At 37.8% G+C, this 14,989-nt stretch overlaps 1 protein-coding gene across 1 annotated transcript in view; it reads right to left on the bottom strand.

Annotated features, from left to right (window-relative positions):
* TIMP2 (TIMP metallopeptidase inhibitor 2) overlaps positions 1-14,989 on the bottom strand; it is a 94,407-nt gene that overhangs the window by 6,376 nt on the left and 73,042 nt on the right. The window lies entirely within an intron of this gene.

The raw sequence follows: 14,989 nt of genomic DNA, 5'->3' as shown, positions 1-14,989 counted from the left end.
CAAACAACAACACTTGATTGCAAACTTTAATTTAATCCAACAAATATTTAATGCACCTCTACTCTGGGCAAGGCTCCTAGTAAGCACCAATCAATGTTGGTCTACCTAAATTGAAATGTAAAGGTGAATAAAAATGATCCCTGCCCTCATGGAATGTATAATAAATCTAGGAGGAAAGACAAGTGATTTACACAAATATCCAGAAAGCAAAGTAGAAAAGAAAAGCAACAATCTCTTATTAAGCTTCTAGTATCAGATAAGACAAGATGAGACGTATTGATGATACAAAACCAGAGTCCCCATCTTCAAGACATTTACCTTCTACTTGGGGGGAGAGAATGCAGTAAGAGCGAAGAGGAGGGAGAGGTCACAAAGACATTTAAGTTAATAGATAGTAGATTATTGGATAAAAAAATCTACTGTGATTTCCCTCTCTAACCAGACATAGGTGAGTCCTGATAGTTTGTTGCAGTGGCTTCCTGACTCAGCTCCCTTCTCTCTACTAAAGACATCAAAGATGTGACATCCGTTTTGGACAAGCAGGAGACAAAACAACTATATTCAGTGAACAACAGAATCTGACTTAAGGCAGGGTGGTCATTTTAAAAACTACTGTATTCCCTCTTGTTAAAATGATATCCTGTCAAAATGTTCAAATGCCGAGCAGCCAGAGTCTCTGACGGGCAGAAGCTTTTCTAGGAATGGAGGGACGGAAGTTTTCATGGTTGCATTTCCCCCTTAGATTGTTATCCAAGTACAGCTTGCTTGATGGAATTTTAACAGACCAAACTTCAATTATCTTAGGAGCAAATTTCATCTGGCAAAGGCATGAATTGAAATATAGTATAGCAAAGCAGTACTGTGGCTGGTCGAGAGTATGCTGACATCACAAACATATGAGAGAAACCTTGGGTGTCTAAATTAAATCAAACCCTTTATGAGTGAAAAATCACTGTTTCAAGCAGTGTTTTCCTGGCATTTGGACTTCTACTTTGGTTTCTATTTTAATTGCTTGGCTTTCCAGGAACATTTTTATTTCTTCTGGTTCCCCACAGTAGTGTTGGGCCCTAAGTGAAGACGTTATTATCACTATGCGTTTTTTCTTGCATGTGTGAATATTTGCTGGAGTGGGATGAAAGGAAAAAACCTTTAGTGCTTTAAAACACACACATATGTGCATGAGCACACACACACACACACACACACACACACACACACACACACGGCACAGTGAATAAGAGCCCTGGATTTGGAGTTAGGAAGACATGAGTTCAAATATCACCTCCAGCATTCCTTACTAGATATGTGACCTTAGGAAAGCCACTTAACCTCTCTAAACCTTAGCCTCATACTCTATAAAATAGGATTAGTAATAGCACATAGTAGGGTTATTGTGAGGATCAAATAAGCTAACAGGTATACAGTGTTTTGCAAATTTTAAAGGGCTATTTAAAAAGTAGCTATTCTATGTTAAAGGATAAAAGATATTTTGAGCCCTCTACCTGACTCAGTGAGTTCTTAAAAAGAGGATCAAAAAAGGCAAATTTTGTCATTTCTGCCAGTCCATCTCTCACATCTTTCCTCTTCTATCTATTCACAAAGCTACTATCCCAGTTTTGGCCCCCATACAATAGGCTCTTAGTGGGCTTTTCTTCATTGTCTTTTCCCTCCCCAAACCATTCTCCACACCGCTGCCAAAGCAGTTTTCCTAAAGCCTAAGTCTGAATCTCTCTCGCACGCGCTCTCTCTCTCTCTCTCTCTCTCTCTCTCTCTCTCTCTCTCTCTCTCTCTCTCTCTCTCTCTCTCTCTCACACACACACACACACACACAACACCACTGAAGTTTCAGTGGCTTTCTATTGACCCTAGGGCCAACTATTATTTAATATTTATCAGCACAATAAAGTAAATATAATTAAAAATATGTGTGTGAACTCTCTTTCTCTCCATATATAGAGATAGAGATACATACATTTTAGGGGTATATGCTGAATATTTTTTTTCCTGATAGAGTAGTGTGACCAAGAACACCTGAGGCAAATGGCAACTAGGCAGCAAGGTACTGAAGAAAGGGGGGGAGTGGAAGGAATTTCTTTTAGCTGTCCATGATCTCAGTAAAGTAGGAAGCTAAGGCATATGCTGAAAGTATGGGAGACAGGAATGGAAATGGAGGCTTGAAGAGAGAAAAGATTTGGAATCGGGCCTACAGAGGGATTCTCTTTCCTTCAGCTTTCTTTTTGGATACTTCCCTGCTAAGCAGTAAATCCTTACTCCCTTCACCCTCACCCTACATATCAAAGCAGAGGCCAAGTTTTTCTGTTTCTATCTTTACAATATCTGTAGCATCTGACCCCTTTCCTCCACCTTAGTTTAGGGCCCCATTGTCTCTCACCTAGATTATTGCAGTGGCCTCCTTTCCTCAAGTCTCTCTTTACTCCCAGTTCATCTTACTGCTATGAAACTAATTTTTCTTAAAAGTAGATCTGACTGTGTTATTTCTTACTCAACTTCAGTGGTTCCCCAGTGCCTCCAAGATTAAATATTAATGCATCTGTTTGGTTTTCATAGCCCTATATGACTGGCCCCATACAACAGCTTGGTTGTATATTGGTCTTACTCATACACTCTCCAATTCAGCCAAACTGGCCTTCTCTGTTTTCCTTACACAAAATACCCTTACCTCCAGTTGATAGCAGCTGTCCCTCATGCCTGGAATGCACTCCCCTTCTTACCTCTGCCTCAGAGAATCCTCTTCCTTCAAGATTCAGGTCAAGTACCACCTTCTACATGAAGCTTCTTTGTGATCTTTCTTGATATCCACAATTACTAAGGCCTTCTCTCCCAAACTACCTTGGATTCCTTGTATTTATTCTGTATATACTTTTATATGTACTTGATGCTCTAGTTAGAAGGTTTGTTTTCTTATAAAGTTTTTTCATCTATTCTATTTGTATCCTACCTATCTAGCACACAGAAGCTATTTAATAAATGCTTTTTGGCTGACCGATGCCAGAAATTCTTTTTCCTTATTTTCCCATTCATAAATGAATGGGATAAGGAGTGGAATACAGAAATGATAATACTATAGAGACATTGAATCTGAATATCTTCTACAGTGCCCAAACCAAACATGTGAAGCTGAGTCACTCAAACCAAGAGGAGATACCCTCTACAGAGTAATAGTCATCCACGGAGGTACAGCTAGTTCTGGCCAAGTGGTTTAGTTGTTCCCTATGATTTCTGGTTAATCTTTGGCTAAGGGGGTGTCCCAATGCCACCAGCACAGAGACTGTGTCTCCCAAGACTTACTTAGGAAGTAAACAACAAATTCTATTTGGAGTCATCTGACTGAACCTGGGAAGGAAGGTTAGATCAGTTATTGTGGATGGGGGGGAATAGAATTTGCAACAGAATAAGTAAGACTTGTCTTTTCTATGATGTTTACTAACTCAACTACAAATGATATAATGCTTCCTGATTGGTAGAAATGCTGGCTTGATGGTTCTCTGGCCAATTGGCAGGCAGAAATATAGCTAGAAGCTGCTGTATCAGGAATTGTTCATCTTTTTTGGCAGTCTAGTGAAGCCTATGGACCCCCTCCCAGAATAATGTTTTTAAATAAATAAAATACATAGGATTAATAAGGAAACCAATTATATTGAAATGTTGCTCAAACGTTTCAGACTCTTCTTGACCCCATTTGGGATTTTCTTGACAGAGATACTAGTTTGCCATTTCTTTTTCCAGTTTATTTTACAGATGAGCAACTGAGACAACAGGGTTAAATGACTTGTCCAGGGTCACACAGCTATTAAGTGGCTGAGGCCAAATTTGAATTCAGGAAGATGGACAAGCACTCTAGCCTGTATGCTACCTAGCTGCCCTTTGTTGAAGTAGAGATGCATTTTTTTTTCCTTTATCCAACTTCATGGATCCTCTAAAATCTACCCAGACATCTGTGCATCCCAGTTGAAAATCCCTGATATGGGTAAGACACTAGAAGATGATGACAGGGTACTGGCTTCTCCCATGGGTTTTTTGTTTGTTTGTTTACAAAAAATCAAATCAAATCACAGAATGTTGGAGATAAAAGGAAACTTACAGATTATTAAGTGCAATTCATTTTTAGAAATCCAGTCCATAAGTGCTTATTTATTAAGGGTCTACAAGGTGAAAGTCACTGTGGTACAATACAATGTGGGAATACAATGACAAAACAAAATACAGGCCCTGATCTCAAAGAGATCACATTCTACTGGAGGAAAAAACATATAAACAGAGAAGTATATGCATGAGAATTTGAGGATGAAGGAGAGAACATTAATAAATAAGGGGATCGGGAAAGGGTTCCCACAGGATGTCACAAGAGCTAAATCTTGAAGAAAGCCAGGGATTCTTAGAGATGGAGGGGAGGAGGGAATACAGGGTATTTCAGACCCATTCAAGGGTGGCCTATTCAAGTAGGCTCATTTGGCCAGATGGCCTTCTAGCTAAAGGTTTCTTCAAGACCAACTCAAGCAGTGCCTTCTACACGGTGGCTTTGCTGGTCCTCACAATTTCAAATCCCCTTCCTCTTAGCCTACCATGTATATGACTCCTTTCTATTTCTTCTCTTTGTTTTTGTGTGGTACAGAGAGGCATGTGGTCTAGATAGAATGTAAGCTTCTTGTGAGTAGGGATCATTTTATTCATTGTATTTGTATTCATGGCTCCTCACATAATATCTGGAACATAGCAGATGCTTGATAAATACTCATCAAGTGACTGAGTGAAAGTAAGTAATGTGCAATAAGCTTGGAAAGGCAGACAGCAGCCAGACTATGAAAGGGCTTTAAATGTCAAGTTGAGGAATTTTAATTTTATTTTAGTCGCATTAGGACTCTCAATTAGGGGAATGATGGGTTAGAAGTATGTTTTAGGGACAGCTAGGTGGTGCAGATGAACATGTGGAGTGGAAATGGCTCTAAATTTGAACGTGTCATGTTTCTTTTGAGCCACAGTAATTTTGCTTTGCTCACAGAGCTCAGTGCCTTCTTTGATGCAGGCAAGCCAAGCTGATCAATTGAACTAAGGTGGTGGCTGAAGAAAACAAGACCCAGGGGCAGCGAGATGGCACAGTAGATAAATCACTGGCCCCGATTCAGGAGGACCTGAGTTCAAATCTGACCTCAGACACTTGAGGCCTACTAGCTGTGTGACCCTGGGCAAGTCACTTAACCCTCATTGCCCCACCCCAAAAATAAATGAATGAATGAATGAATAAATAAATAAATAAATAAAAGATTTACAAAGAAAAGAAGACCCAAAGAGGTAAAACCAAGTTGTCTAGAATCACATAGCAAGTAAAGAACACAGGTGAGACTCAAACCCACATTTTCTGACACTAAGCTCAAGCTCTTTAGAACTACAGGGAATCTCAGAGTTATATTAAAGTAAAAGCCAGTGAGGAAAATAGGATACCTTGTGAACTCTGGGAATGATCAGGTTGAATTAATCTTTTAACTGAGTAACAAGACAAAAATTACAGCAAACATTACATCTTTTGAATTATTTACCTTTCTGCTTCTTGAACATGGGGTGTTACAGTAGTATATAATCTTTTTGGGAAGTGATTAATTAGGAAATAATGGATGGAATGCTAAAAGTCTGTTGCTTCCTGATTTTGGGGAGGAAGGATGATCTCAGTCCAAGGATTCCAAGAAGCTAAATCCAAATTCAACACGAGGGTGTTCTGGTATGTAAGAGGATGCCATTTTGGAGTAGACCAAAATGGCAATAGCATGCTATACATGGATTTCATTTATGTGACTACTCTTTCCAATCTATCCAAAACTTCCCATCCTATGTGAATCTTGTCCATGTCTTCTCACAGAGTACTCAATGTGCTAAAGACATTCCTCAAACAATTGATCAGCTAGTATTTATTAAGACAGGTGCCAGGCACCATGCTAGGTGCTAGGGAGACCCATACAAAGAATGAAACAATCCCAACCTAAAATGAGCTTACATTCTAATGACAGGGATGTGTCATATGAAAATGTATACAGTACCCCCCCCCCGCCATTCCTTGTTTTATCTAGTAGTTTGCAGCATATGAATAACCATAGGCATTTCCCTAAGAATTAGATAGGAAATAGTTTGTGACTTTCACTGAGTGTTAATCTGTCCCAGCTCTAGTTAGTTGTACATTATTGTTGTCATCCCCAGGTCTTCCTCTATTTCTCAAATCAGACTTCTAAATTATGTTTTCCTTCAGTCCTTTGAAGTGGCCACTTTTTCCATGAGAGAAGTATATAGGAAACTTGTATATTTTTCATATAACTGTGGGTCCAAAGGGTTGCTTTGGAAATAGCTACTGTTATTCATCAGTTACTCTTTGAAAATACATTAAGATTCTTTCTGTCAGGTCATGTGATCTAAAGAGGGGATTATATGTATAGACAAAATAGTTACACTGGAGAGTTTGGGACAAAGCTGAGATCTCAGCACCATGTTACTCATTGCTCTTAGATGATCTCATTGCTGGTCTATTTGTTGCATATAACATAACCAAACTCATCACATAAAGGGCAAATGAGATGTGCTGGAGTAGAATCCAGTTTTCTTAATATCTATTCCTCTATGTTTTTTATGGAAGAAACAGCTTGTCCTTTGTATGTATTGCTATAGCAGGGAGATCAGCTGTCAGTGTATCAAGTATCATCAATACTTTTGCTGAGACTTCCCTGGTTATAACTCAGGAATTCTGGGGTTCCTTCTTTCTACTTTAGCATCGAACCCCTATATAACCCACAAGCTTCTGCCTTAAGCCAGGAATGCCTTGCTTGTCTATTTGTTTAAACTGGGATTCTCCCTTGCTGTGATATGTTGACTAAAATGTTGATGGTTGTTAAATACAAGGCTTCATGCAGAAAATGATACCCGAGTTTCACTGTAAAGGAAGAGAGACTCTACAGAGTAGAGGTAAGGAAGGAATCACATCCCAGGCATGGGGACAGCCAATGCAAAGGCATGGAGATGGAACATGGAAGGTCATGGGTAAGGAACAGAAAGAAGGCTAGTTTGGCTGGATCATGGATTATGATCTCTTGATGTTTCATGGCCCATAGCAGGCACTTAATAAATATCTGTTTCCTTATTTCTTTTCTACTCAAGTACACCATCCATCTCTACATTGCTCTTTGCATGACCTATAACTTTAATTCTTTGGAGATTGTGGTATTCCAAGCTTTACAGTTAAAGAGCATTACTAGAAGAATGTTGATCTTAAAAATATGGGTCTTTATTTAAATGTGTAGTTTGGGTCTTTTTTCAGAGAATGTTAGCAAGAGAATAATGATAGCTAACATTTCTGTAGCTCAAGGCTGATTAATCATTTTACATATGCAGGGGGTCCCAAAAGGTTTATTATCTTAAAACTGCACTAAAACATTTGGGACCCCCTGTATTATGCCATTTGATGCTTATAACAATATTATGGAGTAGAGACTTCAAGTACCCTTATCCCTATACTACAGGAAATGGAAGCTCATAGAGATTAAATACCTTGGCCACAGTCACATAAGCTAATAAGTATCAAGGGTGACACCAGAACCCAGATCTTTCCAGATGCCAAATGCCGGCTCCTTCCACTATCTTAAATTATCACTCTTAGGAATTTCAGATACTGTTTAGACTATACTGCATTAAGATAATTTATATGAACTCTGAATCATCTATAACACAATTCTTGATGTTACAGAATATTGTTCCTTGCCCTGTGAATAAATCATAGAAAACACACACACACACACACACACACACACACACACATGTCTGGATTATATGGCTACAGAAGGAGATAAAAGGAAGCATGTGCTATATATAAAACTACTGACAGTTTACTGAAGGCAGGAGCAAAAGGGACAAGAGGGCAAGAGGAGATCAAATCTCTGAATCATCCAAAGAGCCAAGTAGGTTCAAGGACCAAGGGTCATGGGGAAAGTTCAGGGCTTTAAGAGTTAGGGGATTAGCAAAGTTTAGAAACATTAGAATAAAATAAAAAGGAAAGCTACTAGGCTGAAGGCAAAGGTCCCCAGGAACAGTTCTAAGAAAGAGCATGATCCATATCTTAAAGACATTCTACAGAGGTGAATGAGCTTAATCTGAGGCCAGTTCTCACTAGCAACCTGTAACAACACAAGGAAAAGATACATCTCACTTGTACCAGTGTCTAGGCTCTGACCCATGAGGAGGTGTACAAATTCAAACACAGGGCCAGCTGATAAAGAAAAAACCATTTCCCAAACACTGTAGGGAAAGCATTTCTGGAAGAACATTATGACTACTTTACATTATCTTAGCATTCAAAAGGATAGCGGTTTGAGAGATTTAGATTTGAGAATCATGGTAGACTGTGCTGGAAGGGGCCTCAGAGGCAGCTAGTCCAATCCCCTCATTTTACAGATGAGGAGAATGAGGTGGGAGTAGGGGAAAGGGTAAGTCCAAGTCCAAGTACATACAGGTACTACTGAATTGAAGGCAGCTTGTCTCTGACTTCAGAGTGCTCTCTGCACTGTTCCACGTAGATAAGAAATGAGATTACTCAGGAAGAAAGCACAGACAGTGAAGAGAACAGGGTTAAATGAGAAAAATGTATGTGAAATACTTCAAAAATCGTAAAGGCCACTCTATAAGATATAGTTATAATTATTTTCAAAGAAGGATGAGGGGAAAAAAGAGCCACTTCTCCCACCTCCAAATCCTCAATGACTAACACTTATGCCACATGCAGCTTTTTTCCTAATTAGTCTCATTTTCTGAGCTGTTAACACTAGCAGTTTCTGCTGCTTAAGATTTTTTTTTTTTTAATCTTCACAGGGGCAGCTAGATGGCGCAGTGGATAGAGCACCGGCCCTGGAGCTGATTTCAAATCCGGCCTCAGACACTTAACACTTACTAGCTGTGTGACCCTGGGCAAGTCACTTAACCCCAATTGCCTCACTAAAAAAAAAAAAAAATCTTCACAGACTTCAGAAGCCTAAACGTTTGCCCATATTTAATGTGTTTCTCCTCTTTTATGTTAACTTACTTTTTTAATTTGGTTGTGTTTTCAGACAGACTAATTTCTTTCACATATCTTTGTTAATCATGGAACAATGAGTGTAGGGGTAGGAGAATCCAGCTGGGCACTGAATCCTGGAAATAAATTCTTAGAGCTCCCACCTGGGCTTATATAATATGGAGACTAGGCACAGATTGTGTTGAGAAGCTGTGTTGAGCCTATAAGATTTGGGTATCTTCAGAGATAAAATAGCTTAATCCTAAAAAATTAGTGGGTCAAAGAACAAATAGAAACAATAGATAATTTCATCAAAGAAAATGACAATGATAAGACAACATGCCAACCCTTTTCAGAAACAAAGAAAACCTCCCACAACCTTGCACCAGCATAACCCTGATATTCCCACCAGACTATATAATGATCAAGAAACACAAAGAGAAAATACAGCAAGTGATGTTTTCTTCCCCAGAACCACACAAATTATCCAGAAGCCCCAGGAGCAATAGGAAAGGGGACTTCAGCAAAGCCAGTACCAGCACAACCACTGATGAACTATGTATATGTAATCTGAAATCCATTAAGAGCAGAGGGCTCCAAAGAAAGAACTGATGGCATCTGAATATAGATGGAAGTATATATTTTTTGGTTGTTGCTGTTGTTAGTTCCTTTTTCTCATTTTTTTGTCTGATATGTTTTGCACAACTGCACATGTATGATTTATATTGAATTGCTTGAGTTCTTAAGGGAGGGGGTAGGGAAGAGGAAGAGAATTTGGAACACAAAGTTTTAAAAATTGATGTTACAATGTGTTTTTACATGTAAGGTGGGGGAAAGTCTAAATAAGTAAATAAATAAGAGCAGAGGGCTCCCATGAGAAAGTGCCAGGGTAGGTAACTTGGAAGCTGCAGGGAGGGGCAGAAAAGGGCTGGCCCACTTGGTGTCATAGTACCAAGACCAGTATAGCCTAGGTTCAGAGGCTTAACATCCTGTCCTGAGACACCAGAGATCCGGCACTGTGAAACTGAGGGTGGGGAGAGCCAAACTCCACAAGGTAGAGATAAGTACAAGAATCCAGGGGTACAGGGTGAGGAAAAACAGGGCTGACCACCCCATTTAAAAGTGCAGAAGGTGTAGAACCTGAACTTGTGGCACAAGGTCTCACTGTAGGAACTGTCAAGATGAATGAATCAAAGAAAACACTAAACAAGATTAAAAAATTTTTTCTTTTGTGTATATAGAAATATCTTTCTTTGGTGTTTAAATTTAGAAATTAAAAATTTTTTTTACAAAAAAATAGGGAAAACTTTAGTGGAAACAGCTTTGGCAGAAAGACAAAAATTCAATGTGATGTGTTCAATATGCCTGTTAAATGTTCAATAAATACTTCTGAAATTAAAAAAAAAACCCTAAAATTAAACAGTTAATAATTTCTGGAAATAGTATAAAATAAGTTCATAAAATCATTAGCCTTTCCATATATTAACAACAAAAATCAGCAAGAAGAGATATAAAAAGCAATTCCTTGCAAATAACTATAATGTATAAAATATTTTCAAGTTCAACTAAAATATATATATATATATATATATATATATATATATATATATATATATATATATATATACACACACAGAAATCACAAGATTATAAATACACTTTGCAAAAATAGAGACCTAAATAATTGCTTATGGTTGGGCATGCCAATATAATAAAAATGAAAATACTACCTAAATTAATTTGCAAATTAAGTTCCATTCCAATAACTACCAAATAGCTATTTTATAGGACTAGAAAAAATACTAATGAAATTCATTTGGAAGAACATTTGGATTATGAAGAGGTGGTTCTCCAAAGAAGGAAGGCAAGTTATCAATAACCTTGTGAAAAGATTCTCTGTAGAACTAAGGATAACTAAGAATAATAAGATAAATGTAGATTTAAAAAGCTCTGAGATTCTACCTCACATATATCAGATTGGCAAAGATGACCAAAAAACCCCCAGACTTTTGAAGGGTAGGGGTTGTGGTGGTGGTGGGCTTAATGTGGTACAGGTACCACAAATGCGCTGATATGGCTGTGCAGTGGCCCCACCATTCCAGAAAGCAATAGGAAACTATGTCCCCAAAGTTACTTGTCTGTGCATACCCTTTGACCCAGCATTATCAATCCTAGGTTCACAGCACAAAAAAGATCAAAAAGAGAGAGAAAGGATCCATATATACAAAAATATTTCTATTTTCAATACTTTGTGATATATCAAATAGCTATTTGTTTCTATCTTTTGACCACTTATGTGTTCAGGAATGGCTTTTGGCCAAAAATAGTGACATAGAGATATATAGGCCATTAGTCAGCCATAAACACTATTTCACTTGCTTTTTATTTCTTTAACTGTGCAAATACAGGTATTGAGTGTATTTTGTAAGATTGACCCTAAGGCATTTTGTGCATTTCTAGTTATTTTAAATGAGACTTCCCTTACTTTTATTGCCTTCTGAATTTTGCTTTATTATATAGAAATCCTGTTGATTTTTATGGGTTTATTTTGCGGCTTACAATTTTGCTCAAGCTGTGAAGTGTCTCAATTTGTTTCTTTGCCAATTCCTTCAGATTTTCTAAGTAAAGACCAGTAAATAGGGATGATTTTTTTCTCTTTTGCTAGCTTAAAATTTTTAATTTCTTTCTTATTTTATAGCTATGGCTAGCATTTCTAGAACTACATCAAATAATAGCAAGGAAGGGGAACATTCCTGCTTCGTTCTTGCATTTACTGGGAAAGATCCTAATGTATCCCCCTTGCATAGAATGCTTGCCTTTGTTCTTGGATGGATACTTTTTGTCACACAATATGGTCTCACTATCCAGGGGTTAACTTTTTTTTTTAAATCATGGATCCCTTTAGCAGTTTGTTAAAATACACAGATTCCTTCTCAAAATAATGTTTGTAAATAAAATACATGATAAACCAAAATATTACAAAGGAAATCAATTATATTGAAATATAGTTATCAAATTATTTTTTAAAAAAGTTCTTGGACTCAAGTTAGAGACCCTTTTTCCATGCTTATACTTTGTAGGAATTTTAGCATAATTGAGCCTTATGCTTTGTCAACAGTCTTTTCTGTATCTATTGAGATAATTAATAGTTGAGAGTAGTCATGGTAATATTAAAAATTGAAAGAAAATGGCATCAATGATCATTAAAAATCATTGAAATCATAAAAAATTAAAATTAAAATTAAAATCATTTTTTAAAAAGTAAACAGGGGAGAACAGTAGAAATTTCAGTAGGAGTATATGGGGGCAGCTAGGTGACGCAGTGGATAGAGTACCGGCCCTGGATTCAGGAGGACCTGAGTTCAAATCCGACCTCAGACACTTAACACTTACTAGCTGTGTGACCCTGGGCAAGTCACTTAACCCCAATTGCCTCACCCAAAAAAAAAAAAAAAAAGGAGTATATGGAAATGTTAATGTTTGTTGATAACTGCAAGGTTCATAATAAAATAAAAAGGAAAAAATTTTAAAAGAAAAGAAGAAACTGAGCGACACAGGTGTTTAGTGACTTCATACACGGTAAGTTAGTGAAGTCAACCAGTTTTCCTGATTGTCCTTTTAAAGCTGTATCTAACTTAAGAAACTCAACACATTTGCAAAAAAAAAAAAGAAAAGAAAAGAAAAGAAAGAAAAAAAGGGGGCAGCCGGGTGGCGCAGTGGATAAAGCATCAGCCTTGGATTCAGGAGTACCTGAGTTCAAATCCAGCCTCAGACACTTGACACTTACTAGCTGTGTGACCCTGGGCAAGTCACTTAACCCCTATTGCCCCGCAAAAAAAAAAAAAAAAGAAAGAAAGAAACTCAACACATTTCCTGAATCAACTGTCTTTAGTTATTTTATATATATTTGTATATAATATTTATATAATTTATATATATATATATTTAAATATATAATAACTAAAGAAATTTGGCAATAACAAGGAAGATTAGATAGATAGGTATCTATCTCTCTATCTTATCTTCTTTGTTATTACTTTTTCAGACTCCTTCCTCCAGGGAAGCAAACACAGAGATATTCAGATGCCCTGAAAGGTAGGAAGACCCTGGGATGTATTTCTGAGAAAAATCATATCATCTGAGTTGGAATGGTCCTCCAGTGGCCATCTATTCCATCTTACATCTGAAAATAAATTCCCTTTATGTTATATCCTACTAGTAGTCATCCATGTTCATTCAACCTGGCCATCTGATCTGCTGCTGTTGCTGAATCCTCCTCCTCAGATTCTAGAAACCAAAGAGCTAGAGGAGCTTGGGAACTTTCACCCCAAGGTTAGACTGCTGGGATTGGTGAGGCCTCACTAAATCTGGCCTGCTCAACCTGATCAAGTTCTTTCACAAAGGACATTTTTCTAACCTGCTGCCACCATTTCCCCACCTCTTTGAAATTGTAATCAAGTCAACACTGCACCATTGCTTCTGAGAAGGGTGTATCACTGACAGTCCTATTGTTCCTGGGTGTTTAAATCTGTGCTAGGGCTCTGTTCACACATGGGAATGAATAACTGGTAGGTGAATACTGTGGCAGAGGCTTTTGGGGACTATTTCAATTAAATTCAGTAAATGAATGATATTTGCTGTGCTTCTGCTCAATGCCAGGGGAAACACAAAGATAAATAAACACTTTCTTTCCAGCAACTCTAAAAGAGGTGAAGTGCCTTGCTCAAGGTTAAGAGGCAGAGCAGGGAACTATCCCAGGACTCCAGGCCCTTTCTCTTCTGCCCTATTATCTCTGGATGGGTTCTCCCTGCCCATAAAGGAATTAACAAGATAGTGGGGGAGGTAAGGCTTGCATGCAAACAACCATTACGTAAAAGGAACCATGATAAGCATGTGAGAGGTACAAAGTTCTAAGCATGAGGTTTATAGACCTGGCAGCTGTTTAAAAAATCACTCTTGGGAGTTTGTGTTTTTGAAATGAATTGTGACTGATAAAGGTCTCCCATTAAAAATGGAATGGGCCCTTAAAAAGTGAGATGGACTTTCTACTTATAGGGGATCTGACCAAATGTCACCAATAATATCCTTTTAGGCTCTGGGATTCCAACTTAAGAGTCAGTAAGGAATCAGAAAGACAAAGTTCTGCCACTTACTAGCTATACATTCCTTGAAGCAAGGAACTTTCTCTGTTTGTCCTGGCAACCCCACCACCTCTCATGTTGCCTTGCACATCACAGACTCCTATTGTTTGTTGCACTGTAGTGAAATTCATCTGTCAGCATGTTTCATCATATATCAAATAGAAACATCACACTGGGTTGTTGTGAAGACGAAATGAGAAAACCAAAGTGAAAGTTATTAAGCTATAAAATGCTGTATAAACATAACGATTATGCAATATAAACTAAACTACATTTATTATTGCCAATGACTAGATTTATTTTGATTCCCACATCGTTCTGCCCAATTTTTACTGCAAAGCATTATCTTCCAGCAAGCAGTAGAGGGCAGTACAACAAGATGTAAAAATGACAAAAGTTCTCAAGTTTTATTCTGGTGCAGTCCTTTCCCAGAGCTCTCTCTGGATTTTCCCAGAATGGGACAGTAAGCGAAAGAGATCCTCGAGCCAACTTACTAGAAACATGGAAGGATGTGATAGAAAACCTTAGGGAAGCAAAGGTAAAATGACTCCAAGGGCAGAGAAATTAGAAGAAAGACTTCTTCTCATACTTATTCTACATTTACATTTTGATACATGCAATTTCCTTCATCTGGAAGTGCCTGCCTCCCTCTTCCATGAGAGACAGTTTTTGCTTTTTTTGGTATCCCCAGAGCTTAGCATAGTGTTTGACACATGGTAAATCTTATTGACTTGACTTCCCAAATTACATGTAAATACAAATTTTGACATCAAATATTTTTAAAAATCTTTGTGTTCCAAATTCTCTT

Source organism: Dromiciops gliroides, chromosome 4 (genome assembly GCF_019393635.1).
Source record: "Dromiciops gliroides isolate mDroGli1 chromosome 4, mDroGli1.pri, whole genome shotgun sequence".
NCBI lineage: Eukaryota > Metazoa > Chordata > Mammalia > Microbiotheria > Microbiotheriidae > Dromiciops > Dromiciops gliroides.
This window is presented reverse-complemented; position numbering and strand designations above follow the sequence as displayed.